This window comes from Pelodiscus sinensis, chromosome 21 (genome assembly GCF_052426305.1).
Source record: "Pelodiscus sinensis isolate ZL-2025 chromosome 21, ASM5242630v1, whole genome shotgun sequence".
Classification (NCBI taxonomy): domain Eukaryota; kingdom Metazoa; phylum Chordata; order Testudines; family Trionychidae; genus Pelodiscus; species Pelodiscus sinensis.
The window spans coordinates 15,949,963-15,965,769 of NC_143072.1; positions in this window are offsets into that span (position 1 = coordinate 15,949,963).

The following is a 15,807-nucleotide window of genomic DNA, read 5'->3' on the forward strand; positions in this document are numbered from 1 at the left end:
TGAGAGCACCCATATTCCCCTGCGTACATCCTGTTGATTTGTACTGGCAAGCGTTAGTGTCATTCAATGAAAGCATCTTGTGTAGTCATTGTGATTTGCTTTAGGTGGTTTAATGAGAAAATGAATTACTTTTACTTTCCAACAAGCTTCCTGAGTCATTAAGTATTTAAATGCCTTATAACTCTTAAAGTTTATATACTTATTTTTATTTTTCAAAACCTTTTAATGAATAATAAAGCTGCTGAGAAGTTGTTTCATCAATAGACTTTATTTGCAAGTTTTATTAACATGAGGATATTAATTTTGGTGGATTGCTTTAAAGGATCTAGTTAAAAATCACAAAACTAATGAGTGTCAAGTCTGTGATACACAGCATTTGGCAAGGCGTGAGCGCCTGCAGACACACACAGCCTGCAAAGACCTTGTTTAAATGGACAATTCAGAAACTGGGTTCGATGGTTCAAAGGACTGATAATGAGAAACAACATTTGGTTTCTCAGTCTCCTATTCAAATCCAGCTCCAGTGGGCAGCAGCAGCAAGTTGTTACCATCTGGTGGCTGTTGTGGGTCATTTGAAATCGATAGATGTTCACAGTCCAGTTCCTAATGTGCAAAAGTCCACATCAAATAAACTCCTCCCATAAGCTGCATAAATTATAAGGGTTATAATAATTAGCACCCTTGGTAGTCTCAGGCCTTGTCTACACTAACCTCTGCCGTTGATCTAATCTACGTGACTTTAAATACTCAAATAGCATAGTTGAAGTCGACATACTTACCGCAGCATCATGTGTGCGGTGAGGTTGGCAGGGCTGCTCTCCCATCAGTGCTGGCTACTCTTCTTGTTCTGGTGGAGTACCAGCGTTGTGGGAAAGCACTCGGAGATCGATTTATCGCATCTTAGCAGACATGATAAATCAATGGCTGGTGGACCAATTGTTGCAGTATCAGTCCTTGACGCAGTGGAGACACACCCGCAGGGTGTGTCTACACTTTGAGCTGGCAGTGTAATTCCTAGCTTGAGAATGCATATTCACACAATACCTCTGATCAAGCTAGTGTGCTAAGAATAATGTAGCCACTGCAGTGTGAGAATGAGGTCTAAGCAAGTCTTTTGAGCACCTAGTCTTTTCCCATGGGAGAAGCGGTGGATGTGGTATACCTAGACTTTAGTAAGGTGTTTGATACAGTCTCGCATGATATTTTTATAAATAAACTAGGCAAATACAACTTAGATGGGGCTACTATAAGGTGAGTGCATAACTGGCTGGATAATCATTCTCAGAGAGTAGTTATTAATGGTTCACAATCCTGCTGGAAAGGTATAACAAGTGGGATTCTGCAGGGGTCTGTTTTGGGACCGGCTCTGTTCAATATCTTCATCAGCGATTTAGATATTGGCATAGAAAGTACGCTTATTAAGTTTGCAGATGATACCAAGCTGAAAGGGGTTGCAACTGCTCTGGAGGATAGAGTCATAATTCAAAATGATCTGGACAAATTGGAGAAATAGTCTGAGGTAAACAGGATGAAGTTTAATAAAGACAAATATAAAGTGCTCCACTTAGGAAGAAACAATCAGTTTCACACCTACAGAATGGGAAGCGACTGTCTAGGAAGGAGTACGGCAGAAAGGGATCTAGGAGTTATAGTGGACCACAAGCTGAATATGAGTCAGCAGTGTGATGCTGTTGCAAAAAAAGCAAACGTGATTCTGGGATGCATTAACAGGTGTGTTGTGAGCAAGACATGAGAAGTCATTCTTCTGCTCTACTCTGCTCTGGTTAGGCCTCAGTTGGAGTATTGTGTCCAGTTCTGGGCACCGCATTTCAAGAAAGATGTGGAGAAATTGGAGAGGGTCCAGAGAAGAGCAACAAGAATGATTAAAGGTCTAGAGAACATGACCTATGAAGGAAGGCTGAAAGAATTGGGTTTGTTTAGTTTAGAAAAGAGAAGACTGAGGGGGGACATGATAGCTGTTTTCAGGTATCTAAAAGGGTGTCATAAGGAGGAGGGAGAAAACTTGTTCATCTTGGCCTCTGAGGATAGAACAAGAAGCAATGGGCTTAAACTGCAGCAAGGGAGGTTTAGGTTGGACATTAGGAAAAAGTTCCTAACTGTCAGGGTAGTTAAACACTGGAATAAGTTGCCCAGGGAGTTTGTGGAATCCCCATCTCTGGAGATATTTAAGAGTAGGTTATCTAAATGGCTATCAGGGATGGTCTAGACAGAATTTGGTCCTGCCATGGGGGCAGGGGACTGGACTCGATGACCTCTCGAGGTCCCTTCCAGTCCTGGTATTCTAGGATTCTATGATTTCTCCTGCCATTGCAGCTGCACTTTATTTTTTGCATGTGAGCTTGTTCAAAGTCTTGGTATGTCTCCCAGTCTGGGAACTGCACTCATAGCTTGAAACGTATCAATATCTCCTTCGCCAGAACTGTGTAAAAACCTGATTTATTTCTTTATTTCTTTATAAATTGGTTTTGGTGGCCAAACTCAAAACATTTAAAAATTCGTTTCAGGTTGATCTGAAATAATTGGGGTTTGTTTTCTAAATGTTTTGTCAGAGTAGGAATGACACATTTCCTTTTTAAGGCTTTTCTTTTGAATTTGAAAAATAAAATAAAATTGAAGTGAAATTTACAACAAAAAGTTGCAAATCCAATTTCATTTTGAAAATGTAGAGATGTGATGAAGTGTTTCAGATTTGGGGATTTTTTTTCTGACTGAAATAATTCAGAATTCAACATGAATTTGATAAATGTTTCAAATGACCCAAATCTGCATTTTACTGGGGATGGGGTTGGATTTGTTTTATCTAAACAATTTCACACGTATCTGGATAACGATAGGGAATATTTTATTGACACGGCCTGTGCTGCATCCATTCTGCAAAAAAGGGGCTCCCGTCTTCATGCTTTGTAATGCTACAAACAAGTTAAATGGGCACTTTGCCCTGCAGACTCCAGTCAAATGAACTGAGTCTCTTGCTTTAAGTCCAGCCTCCAATTCATATAGTGTGGTTTTCCCCCTGCTTCAAACACTTCATTCACAGCTCTGTTCAGTCATTGCAGACCCCAAATCCATAGGTACATCATCATGATGTCTCCACTTGTTGAGCATGTAGCAATGCCACCTACGTGCTGCTCCCACCAGTCGCCTGACACCTGCTACTTCCAGACGCCCCACCAGCCACCTGACGTTGCTAACACCAGCCACCTGCCGGCTGCCTCCCAAATGCTCGCTGCTGCTCCCACCGGCCACCTGCTGCTGTTCCTGCCAACGGCCAAATTAGTTACAATAGGCAAAATACCATTCTAACAATTGAATATCTAGCAGGCCTAAGCAACTGAGTAAACTGTATTTACGTAACCACATCCAGGATTTCTTTCCCATTCCAGCTGGCTGTATTGCAAGCATTGATTCAGACCCTGCTAACACCACCATGACGGTTGCAGGGGGAAAAATCTTCCAGAAAATTACAAACCAAAATCTCAGGTCCTAAATCCAGACTTGAGTTTCATATCTCTGAAATGGACATAACCAGACCCAAACACTCCCAAGCATGAGAGTTCAAACTCAAGTTTAGATTCCAAATGTTCCCCAAAACCAGTATGATCCAATTTGGACTTTGAATTTTCTCAAGTGTCTTTGGTGTTCAATGAGAACAGGGCACCTCGCTCCTGGGGGCTCCTTTAAAAATCCCAGCCTTCATTCAGCCCAAAACATCAGTAAGTCTGAGCTGTGAACTCGGGTCCAGACCAAACTGTGAACCTGAAATTGAGATCCAGGGTTTTCACTGGGGTTCATCTCTCAGCAACTTCCTGTGCAGAGCAAATTTGTCTATTTTGTGAGTCATGTCCATGGCAGATCTTTACCATTTTAGTAATCACAATCACAATAATCCTCATTAATGCATAACATCTCTCTTTGTCAAAACACTTCACAAACATACTACAAACTTTCAGAAATCCCTCTGCCAATTTCTAAAAGGTAGCTATGTCTGGGGTGAAACACAGCATGAGTCAGTGCAAGATGGAAAATGTGCAATGTTATGAAACCTTGAGAACCTACAAGTGATCATCATCTTAACTATGTCTCAACCATCACATAGTGCCCTCTACTGTCAGGCTGAGGTACTTACTCAGAATAAGAATACAGAGGTTGAACCTCTCTAAACTGGGAGTCTCTGGTCCAGCAACATCCATGCTTCCAGCAGGACAACAGATGTTCCTGGGCCTGAGAGGCCTAATGGCAGGAGAGCTAGCCACCAGGCCCTGCTGAGGCCAGGAGCCCTGCTGGACTGGCAGGTGGGGGGCCAGGATGAGAGATTAGGAGTGAGGGCCAAAGTTCAGTAGGGGAGTTCAGTAGCCTGGGGAGAGTTCAGGGGCTAGCCTGGACCTCCCTTAGTCCAGCAAACTCCCTGGTTCAGGACTGGTCAGGTCTCAAGGGTTCCAGACCAGAGAGGTCCAACTTTCACCAGCTTTTGAACTGTTTCACCTACCGAAACACCAAAGCTTCACTGACAGTTACATACTAAATCAGTCTGATCTCATTCAGCTTGCTGGAATATACAGGATTACTGCACAAAACTGAATTTTGGAGAAAAAAAATCATGCTGTGTCCACTGTCATAACATCAGCCTTAACCAAACCAGCAAATTCTCATTGTTATTTCTCCAGTTCCCTAGCTTCTGAAAGCCAGATCCTGAAAGCTTTGTGGCTTCAGTACTGGTTGCCCATCTGGAGTGTGTCTACATAGGCACCAACCAAACACTGGCAGCTGGCTCATGCCAGGCGACTCAAGCTTGCAGGGCCTTTCAAGTTGGCTGGCATGTGCCAGCCATGGGTTTTTCTTTGCTGTGTAGACATGCCTCTAGTTTCAAGGAGAATTCTTCAGTGTTCACATTATTGAAGTTATATACTTTATACAGTCCTTCTCCTCTGCTTATTTGGGACCCACGTCTCTTCAACCTGTGTCTCTTCAAAACATCCCTCCGCTTTTCAAGAGCCTCCTCTAGTCTCTTTTTCTCCTTGCTGCATAGTATGATATCACCTGCAGCATGTCCCCAGCATGCCATCTTCTGAATGTTCCTTGTGAGCATATCTGGGACAAGGATAAACAAGAAAAGGCTCAGTGCTAATCCCTGATATGTTCCTTCTTTTACCAGTAGTTTGTCTCTTTCACTGCTAGACGTTCTGACTATTGATTGCTACACCTACATACAGGGCTTGAATAAGCCACATGCAAAGTTCTGGTACCATTTTCTTCCTTATACAAAAGCAGGTTGGTATTTATTTGTTTACATTACAAGAGTGCCTAGGCAATCATGGACCAGGACTTATGCAAGGTGCTGTACAAACACAGAACAAAAGACCAGTCCCTGCTCCAAGGAGCTTACAATCTATATAGAAGACAAAAGGCAACAGATACAAACAGACTGATGAGGAACCCATCAGACAATACTTGTCAGGTATGAAAGGCTGTGTTCTCCGCACACCAGCCATCCAACCCTTATTGTGTGAAGTTATGGGAACAAAGGGAAACTTTCAGGAAGAGTAACACAAAAAGTTAAAGTTTATATTCTGCTTTCACCATGCTCTGTGAGCCCGATCGACTTCCCAGAGAAGTCGATGGAAGTGGTGTAGTAACTGATACAACAAACGGTGCGGTATCTCTTCCAGTCAAACTATATCCACACAAAGTGACCAAAGTACAACTACCAGATCACGTTTCCAAAAGTTAATTGGGGGAAAGTGCCAACTCTCTTCTTATATTAATAAAAAAGAGAAGAAACTGATAACAGTTTGTCATCATACAATAATGCTCCTTGCAAACAGAACTGCTGTCTTTATCTGGATGTTGTGAAGGGAACAGCAGTTCAGTGCGTTTTGTCCGTATCATTAGTTTCTCTGGAGAGAATATTAGGACACTGTTGCTGACAGAACATCAATAATGGAGGAGATGAATTCTTCTGAAGCACAGATTGTCTCAGCCTGGTGAAATCTAACTTATGCATCATCACTATATATCAGTGAAACAATAATGCAAGAAGGCACTGTAAATAGACCCATCTATTTCAAGTGGAAACTATTTCTGAGGGGAGTTTACATTCGATAACAGACAAGTTTGTAACTTTTTTCCAACAATAAAGTTACAACCTGATACAAGCTAGCAGCAGCTGGTTATCTTTCCCCCTGCCCTCGCAGCATAAACAGTGTAAATACCAAAATTAGGGGCCAGATACTCAACTGGTACGTATCAGCATAGCTCCAGCCCATTTGGCCCATTCACAACAGGACAGGAAAACGAGAAGGGTGTGTCTACACTGCAAGAGTATTTTGAAATAAGTTATTTCGGAATAATAACTCCCAAAATAATTATGTCGAAATAGTGTTTCCACGCTACAGAGAAGCTTCAAAATTTAGTCAAAAGCAGGCTCCCCTAATGTGGACACGCTACCTCAACTTAGAGCCCCAGGAAGTAATTACTTTCAATGGCCTACGGGAGGAGCTATTTTGAAATAGCAGCAGTGGAGCAGACACACTACTTCTATTTTGAAATAGCAAAATAGTGGGACAGATGTGCACGGCAGTTAAGTGAGTTGACCAAGGCCACACAGCGAGTCAGTGGCAGGGACAGGAATAGCATCTAGGTCTCTCAGTCCAGTGCCCTATTCACTGGCCCATTCATGTATGCAATTCATTTCTCCCTTTAATTGGTGCAGTTCTCTTAACTGGCTGGGGAAAGCTGTACGAGCAAAAGAATATTGGCTGAGGAACAGAAATGCTTTTTCATGACCTCCACTCCCAAGAAAAATATACTAAGATCCAAAATCTCCTATCCAATATCTAGGTTTCCAGTAACTTATATAGTGAGGTAGGAGTAGCATCCACAGAGGACCAAGGCAGGGAGGGAGCTTGTGCACATTATGGCCTCAAGCCAGCCTATTATAGGTTTCATTAGACTCCTCGCATGCATACAGTGAAGTGCTTGCTTCAGGGCTTTGCTGGATTGAAGCCGGGTCCCTAGTCCTCCAAACACCTGAGCATTTTGCCGCCCGTGGAAAAGTTACATATTATCTATGCCCTCTTCTGCACCCTGCTCACGCTTCCTAGTGTAGAAGCGGCATGTACAGTACAAGATTTCTGCACCTTTGCTCTTGTGTAATTGAACACAAGGAGGGTTTAGTTCACCTTACCCATGAACTCAAGGCACTGACTCTGTGAGAACGGGTGTGATAGCACTGATGCAGAAAAGGAGATAATCTTTCAAGAGCAATGGTGGACGACTTGTGGCCCAGGAGACATTTTGTTTACTGTCGCCCACACACAGGGCTGCCAGATTCTGCGGATTTCCGTCCGCGTGGGTTTTTTTCCTAGCAGGATTACTAAAGTGATTGGCCTGCAGACCAGCCAATGGGGAGGGAGGAAAGGGGGTAGTTGCCCTGGCGCACAGCGATTCAAAGGGTCCTGAGACTCTTGGCTGCCACCACGGCTACTGCAGCAGTGGGAGCAGCTGAAGCATCGGACCCCTTTAAATTGCCACCGGGGCGCTGCTCTGCAAAGCTCTGAGGGCTTGTGGGAGGGGCCTGGTGCTATGATCAGTGAGGCATGGAGGGGTGGCTGCTCCCAGCCCCACCCCTTCTGCCTGAAGACCTGCCCCTTCCAAGACGTGGAACAGGGCCCGCCCACACCTTGAACAGGGGCCTGTGGAAGCTGTCAATTCCCCTGTACACACCTCCAGCAAGGGCACGTGAAGTGAGGTGCACATTAAGGCACTAATCTTCAGGGAGTTTGACAGTGACTGTACAAGAAGAGAGAAATAGAGAAATTTCAAAAAGAAAGCGAGAGCTGTGGCATTCCAGGGTATTATCTAATTTCTTTTAAAAACCTCTATTTATTTTCAGACTCGCATTTTATCTCTCTGTCAATTGCTGATGAATGTATTTTCATACAGACAGTTTCATTAAGTGCTTTAAGTAATTTGCCTATTATAGATTTAGCCATTTCCTTTCCAGAGTCAGAGAACTCACTTTCTTTTTAATAGTCGGCTCATCTTCGTTTTCTATCTAAATGAGTTTCTTTCCCTCTGTCTAATTTCATTTCTTTCTTTTCTGCCTTTTTTTAATCCTCCTCTCAATTGTTTGTCTTCCAAGTTTGGAAATTGTTAGAACATGCACTTGGAGCAGGCTACGTTGAGGACTGACACCTCAGTAGCTGCGGAGCCTAGGCTTCATTGAAAGTCCATGGGATTTAAGCTCCTAAGTTACTTAGATTTTTTGGCAACTATTACTCAGAGACCACACATGCTTTTTTTCCCCCCTGTGCTGTGATCTTTTTTATAGTAGGTCAAATTCATCCCTGTTGTAATGTCATTGCTTTAAATGGATTTATCTCGGTGATCAAGCTGGGCCACATCTCCTTCTTATGCTTCGTAATGTACGTTTCCACCTTTCCTGCAAATTCCTTCCTCTGCAAGCCTGCGGTTCGTTAAAGGGTGCTCCCTTCATGTTTCCACAGAGAGTCATTCCTTAGCCGAGACAAGGAATTCATACTTAATGGACATCTGTCCATAGGACATCATGTTCATAACAGCAAAAATGATGCTGCTGTATCATTCTGATGCACTCGGCGTAGCGATGGGACTTTGAACATGAAAACTTCTTTCTTTATCATTTTTTAGTTTTGATCATTAGTTCCCAGCAGACGAAAATTAGACTGGGAAGCTTTCATAACAGACATGTTCCTATGCAGGATCTATCTTGTGGATAAACAAATTATTCTTCCTGCCATCAGACTGTGATGAAACAAGAAAAATATTTGTTTCATGTCTGTGGCAATATTGCAATGAAAGGAGACATCCAGGAAATGGAAAGAAGTCTAAGATGGCATGATAATTCAGGCAATCTTCACTGCAAAGAAAAATAAGTGTGTTTTTGAACAAATACGGAGAGAGGGCATATTAGTTATACTGTAAGGTAATAAGGCAAGGCCAACCACAGCTAGAATGGCATAATGGCAGCTTCACAGAGAGAAACATTACAAGTGTCTTTGTAACCCACACACCTGGGATACATCTAGACTGCAGAGTTTTTCAAGGAATGCATCTGCTTTTCTGAAAAAAATGTCGTAAAAGTGGACACGTTTTGTCAGCATCCCTGTAAACTTGGTTTTACGAGAAAGAAGGGATGTACCGGAAGAAGGATTTTTTTTTCTGAAATGTGGCCACATGTAGATGGGCCAAATTTCAAAGAGCCTCTTTCAGAAGTAAATTGGGAAAAGATACACAATTTCTGTACTGCAAATTGCATTTCTTTTTCCGGTTTATCTTTGTAGTCTAGACATAGCCCTAGTGTGGTACGCTATCCCATGTAGTGGCACTTAGACCAATTATAGCAAGAGATAAGAACAAGGGAGCTCCACAGCCTAAGCTGAGCACCAGCTGGCTTTTAGCTCAGGCAGTAGAGGCTCCTACACTAAGGTCCTAGGTTCAAATTTGTCGTCTCTTGGGATTTTAGAGCAAAGTAGCTATTGTGTGATAGTTATCTCACTGTTAAAGTATGCTGTTGAATCAGTGAAGTCATGGTCTCATAGTTTGTGGCATTTCAACCAATAGGACTGCATTATGTAAATTAAGTGAAGTCAACTGTGTGATGGTTAGCTCAGCCAGCACCACTGAGAAGATGTTGTTCAATGATTGTTACTTCTCATGAGAAAAGCTAATAGAAGGGTTTGTATTAACATATTGATGGAAAATCTTGGGCCTAGATCCAAAGTCCTTTGAAGTCAGTAGGAACATTTCCACTGATTTCAAATGAAAGACTCGCATTGACTTCAAAGGATTTTGAATCAGATCCCTATTGGGCAAGACAACCATTAGACTTCAAAGGAGAATCCGTATAGGCGTATGTGGGATAAAGGATGGCGCTGTTTTGTGGCAGTGGAGTTGGAGAACATATGCCAAGTAGGTGGGGTGCAATGCTAAAGAGTCTAGAAGAAATAACATTACAGAAAAATGATGTGGCCAACTCTTGTGATTCTGTCACAAGTCTTGTGCTTTGTAGTGTTTCCGTTATGATCCTTGCATCCAACAAACTGGTTTTTGCCCATGAAAACTGATGCTCAAATAAATCTGTTAGTCTTTAAAGTGCCATAGGACTCCTTGTTTTTGCAGATACAGAATAACACAGCTTCCCTTCTGAGACTTGTCCATTATTATTATTCTTTAAATTCCCCACAAAACCATACCAGCGAGAAGCAATATTGGTTGGTTGGTTGGTTGGTTGGTTTGCTTTGCTTTGCAAAAGTGGGAAAAGCTCCATTATTTTCACTTCTGTGAAAAGGAGCAGCAATTTTACTGTAAAATCTGCATTGGCTCATGAATTTCAGATAAGATATACTGTATATTTGAAGCTGCCCTCATTTCCCATCAACACCCTTTTCTCCCTGTAATTGATTATGTTCAGTCTGTAACCTATGACAAAGACACGTTTCCCTAGATAGGAGATGGGTTTTTGCTGATATTAGTCATACGTTAATGAACTCTATATTCTCAGTTTAATCACTACAGTAAGGCCACCTCTCCACTTACTGGAAGATTTATGCTGCAGCGGTCGATCTTCCAGGGTTCGATTTAGCAGGTCTAATAAAGATCCGCTAAATCAAATGCTGCTGGTGTCCCCATTGACCATGGTACTCCTCGCGAGGGAAATCGATTGGAGTGTTTCTGAAACTCTGGCTGTAGGGCCACTCCAGAAAATCAACACAAGGTATGTGGACTCCAGCTGCACATCTTGTATTGATTTTCTCCACCAGTGTTGACTTGGCCTTCGTTTAACTGTTCCAAGGCTGTATGTTTGATTCCACTGACAATTCCTTTCTTCTGAGTGCATTTTTTGTTTGTTTATTTATTTGGTATGGTGGCTTGCTGAAGAAGCATTTGGGATTGATTCTCTAAAGTGTATCCTTTGTCCAGGCATATTTGGCTGTGCAAAGGGAGCGTAAAATGCGACTAGATCAAAATGAAAACATTTGGCATCCACTCGGGAGTACCAGCCCCAAGCATTCAAAGGAAAAAGCAGATGTTCAGCCCCCAAAATTAAGAGGCCCGGTGAAGCAGCATTATATTTTAAAAACAAAATATGTGAGATTCTTTTTAATTGTGGAGTCTTTTTGGAGTGCTTACGCAGTATTTTCAAGCCTTTCTCTGCAGTCGCGAGGACTGCTGTCATACTTTGCTATAAATCAAAACTGGGATTCTCACATATTTATTGGACTTGAGGAGTTGAGGCTGTAAGTCAGGCACAAAATATTGTAAAACTCATACCAGAACCATGAGAGTTGGTCGGCAATATTCCTCACTTAGTCCCGGTCTACACTAGGGGAGTGTGACTGGGCGTCTGCCCCACACTGGCCCTTTAAGGGTTAAAACCCAGCCCAGAAGAGAGTTGGAGCTATGGAGCCAGCAGCTGTGACTAGTATGAACCGACTAGGGTCCATATAAATGGGCTGGTATAAATAAAGACTCCTGGAGGAGTTAGGGCCAGCTCACAACATTTTGGCACCTGAGGCAGGGAGCTCAAATGACGCCCCCATTCCCCCTCGCTTGGGCCAAAACTTTGAAAGGTCTCTTGTGTCCTCCTTCCTCCAGCACAGCACTCCACCATCTCTGTGCATCTAGAGCAGAGAGAATATATATGCACCAGCAGCAGACACAATTTTCTACACTCTGGGTCCTAGTGGTGCCCTTCCCCCACAGTCTGGTACCTGAGGTGGCCACCTCAGTTCACCTCATGGTAAGGCCGGCCCTGGGAGGAGTGGAGTCAGACTCATTCTTGCTCCAGCTTGGCTCAGGAGGGACCTAACTGCAAGAGAAGCTGGAGGCTTCCTGACTTAGGGCAGGGCTGAGGAAAGGGCGGCAGAGCTAATGAATCTCTGGCCAGGCAAGCTCCCAAGCTGCAGGACCTGAAGCAAAGCCTGAGACTACTAGGGCAGCAGGGAGGCCGCCAGGATAGGCAAAGGCAGCAGGTCCACAAACCTTACCAATGATGAGTGGCCATTTCAGACTGCAGTTTGTCCCTGAGGCAGGTGCTAGCTGAAGACTGGTAGTGGGTCATTGAGGCAAAGTGGGCAGAGGGGGTTAGGAGCTCCCAGAGCAGGAGGACCCCAGAGTGTGGAGGCACCATGATAGGGCAGTACCCAGAGGTGGCGAAAAAAATAGGTGACTGTGGGTGAGACACCAGCTGAAAGGGAGCGCTTCAGGGCTGAATAAGCTAATTTGAGTGACTAGCCGGAGGTGCCTGTGGCAGTGAGTGCCTGCCCTGTTACACGTGGTGGAGAATGTGGGCAGTTGTGGTCCACCCCGAAACAAGGGGATGGGTGTGGAGGTGAACTGTGCTGAGTAAGGACTGAGTAAGCGAAGGTGGGAAAGATAGACCCAGAATATACAGGAGGGTTCTTTGCAGACGCACCTTGTGGTCTCTGGTTGGATCTCAGCATCACTTCCCCAGCAGAAGGGGGCTGAAGACCTATGGGGTTAGAGAGAATCCCGGGTATGAGAGACCCAGGAGATTCAAGAGAGACTCTGGGAGGCACAATGGACCCTGCATGAATGGTTGGGGCAGCTGGTGGAGGAACAACGGGCCCCGTTGAAACTCCTAAGGAGAGAATTCAGGAGTCACAAAGAGCATGGGAAGAAGGCCAGCAGTAGGGCACCAGAACAGCGAGCTTGATACACCTGCAGAAGGTTCGGACGTATAAGAAGAGATTGTCCCTACTGGGCTGGGAGAAGAGAGCCTCCCCCAGAGCAGCAGAAGGGGCAAGTCCTGGAGAGAGCCCACCTGGTGAGAGGGAAAAGGGGGCGAAGGATTTGTTTGGCTTGTGGGAGCAGAGGGCATCTACAGAGGAACTGCCAGGACCCAGGGAATAGGGTCAAAGTTAGGGTGGGGGCTGAACCAGAGAGGAACTGAGTAAGGCCCCTTGCCTCTTCTTGGCCTTGGGCCTGCTTCTTGGGCCAGGAGCGGGGCCATATTAACAGACACTGTCCCCAGAAGAGACATGGGTCAGGAGTGGCTAAGGACCCAGAGATGTCAAAGGCAGGGACAATCAATGCTGGGGTGATGGCAGTAGTTGACCTGTGCAGATGTTCGTAAATGGGATGTTCATAACTCGGAGTGCCTGTATTGTGGCAGAGCCAGAAATGAATCCCAGATTCCCTGCATTCTAGCTCAGTGATTTATGTGCCCAGGGTTTCTTCCTTCCTCAAAGGCCTTTTATTAATATTATCATTAGCCGAGGGAATACACATAAATATCATGTTTCTTAAACAGGTCTCATGAACATTTCTCAGCTCTTACGCAAACACTGTGCAAATGGTTGTCCCTGCTTGATTCCCCTTTTATCAGTCTCCTCGCTAATCAATCCATTAACTCTCAGGTTCATATTCAATGTCACACTTCTGCGTACACAAGAACCTTTTGTTATATGTCAGGATGGTTAAGCACTGGAATAAATTGCCTAGGGAGGTTGTGGAATCTCCATCATTGAAGATATTTAAGAGCAGCTTAGACAAACATCTATCATGGATGATCTAGAATGATGGTGCTTGATTCTTCCAGGAGGGCAGGGGACAGGACTTGCTGACGCTCAAGGTCCCTTCCAGTTCTAGTGTTCTATGATTCTATTCATGAGTGCTAATGAAATCCCACTTTGATAAGAATTAGGATGTTAAAACGGTTAATCAATTAAATGATCATGATTAACTATTAACAGTTTTAATTTAGGTCCTCCTGCCTAGACTGCCACCCTGTCATGGCTGTTGCATTCCACCACCAGCCCGCCATGGCTGTGGGATCCTGCCACCTAGCCCTACGAGGGTCATCTGCCATGAGATTTTATTGGCAAGGGCTGGTTAACTGGCTAGCATAATGGAAATTATTCGCACAAGTAGCCTCATAGAATTGAGAGGTCATCTATTCGAACCCTTTTGAGGAATGTACAAGTAGCTGTTGAATAGAAGTAATGTTCTTTGTTTATGATGTACTTCCACGTGTCCTATAAGGTAGAAATAGGTAGGTGGAACTGGCAGGGCAGCTCGTCAATTCAATCCATATTACACAAGTGAAGACTATTTCCATAGATACCTCCTGTCGATTGACAAGAGAAGATCTGACTGACAGACATTGTAATGAAACATATATTGTACAGCCTATTTTCTGTTTCCCTGAGAAAGGCCTATTAGTAGCTCTTGGAGGAAAAAAAAATAATGCATAAATGTCTAGAAATGGCAACGTGACAGACCCTTCCACTTCAATTTAGAGTCACTACCATTGATTAACATACTTTTCAGTCCAGATTTATAACAAGCTCTCAGGCGAGGATGGTTCTGCCTTTTATGCTTTTCGCAGTTGCCTTGCAAGCTGATGCTTTCACATTTTAAATCTCGTAAAAATATCTTGTAGCCCGGAGCTGTGCCTAAGGCGTGAATCGATTTTGTATAACACAGTGAATCAGCAGCAGTTTATTTTCCTGGTCATCACTGCTGATAATCTGCAGATATTTAAATGTAGAATGTTTATCCAGCTGCTGCGGCTTTCCTGCAAAAGTGGAGCTGGGTTCTTCTAGGATACACATAGTTCACCTTCACATTGATTACAATGGAGGAAATATATTTGGGATCTTGCTTCCTCTCCTTTGAACCCTTTCTGGTAGTAGAGGTGAGAAAAGCAGAGAACACTCACCATGTTTTATTATATTAATTATTGGGAGTAGAAGTAACTGCACTCAGAGGCCAGGGTCCCGTTGTGCCAGAAGCTATACATACACATAACAAAAAAACAGTACCTACTGCCCCCAAAGAAATTATAGGCTCAGTGTAAGACTATAGACATCAAGTGGATAAATCAAACAAAGGGAGAAGGGAGCACAACTAAATAATGAGATGTTACAAAAAAAATAGTGTTATTCCCGAAGGAAAGCAGGAGTTATTATTTTGAAATAACCAGCCCTTAATTTCAAAATAACAGGCTTGGTAGTGTGGACACTCTGCTTGTTATTTCAAAATAAGAGGAGTTATTTCAAAATAACTCCCTAATGTACACCAGGACTGTTTGACCAATCCTACTAGTGATATTCCCAATTCCATTTTTCCATTTGTGTTAACTGAGAGTCTAAGATGCATGCACTGGCTCTTACTGTGTGTTTGTACAGTGCCTGGCATAATGGGGCCCTGATCCTGCTTGAGTACTTTAGCACGAATAATAATTTCTCTTTCTAACCTAAAGGGCTAGCAAGCTGTACTGATGCATGCCATTTGGTGGGAGAGGGTGAAACAGGGTGAAACAGGCAGGAGAGAGTTAAGCAGGAGATCCCAGCTGGCTATTTAAGGGAAGGCTGTGTTCCCTTTCTGGCACTGAGGGAGGCAAGGGAAAAGCCTCTGAGAACGGTAGCCTATTGTTGATTTGTGTGTGTGTTTGAACAATAACTTGTGCCTGGGCCTGGTATTGGCTCTGTCTTGGGCTGGTGAAATAGCCCATCTGCTTTCAGTTGGTCCCCAGTAGCACTTTAAAATGCAGGGTGGGTTCTTCAAGGGATGATGTCATGGCCATGACCATGTCTGGTATTTTCTGAATTTTTTTACCAGACAGAGGGCCCAAAAAAGGAATATCCGGTTTAATACCGGACACCTGGCAACCCTAACACACTCTCCCAGTCTCTGTGCCACACACACTCAGCCTGTGGGTATGTCTACACTGCAGAGTTTTTTTGGAAAAACTAATGTTTTTCTGAAAAAAACTTCACTTAT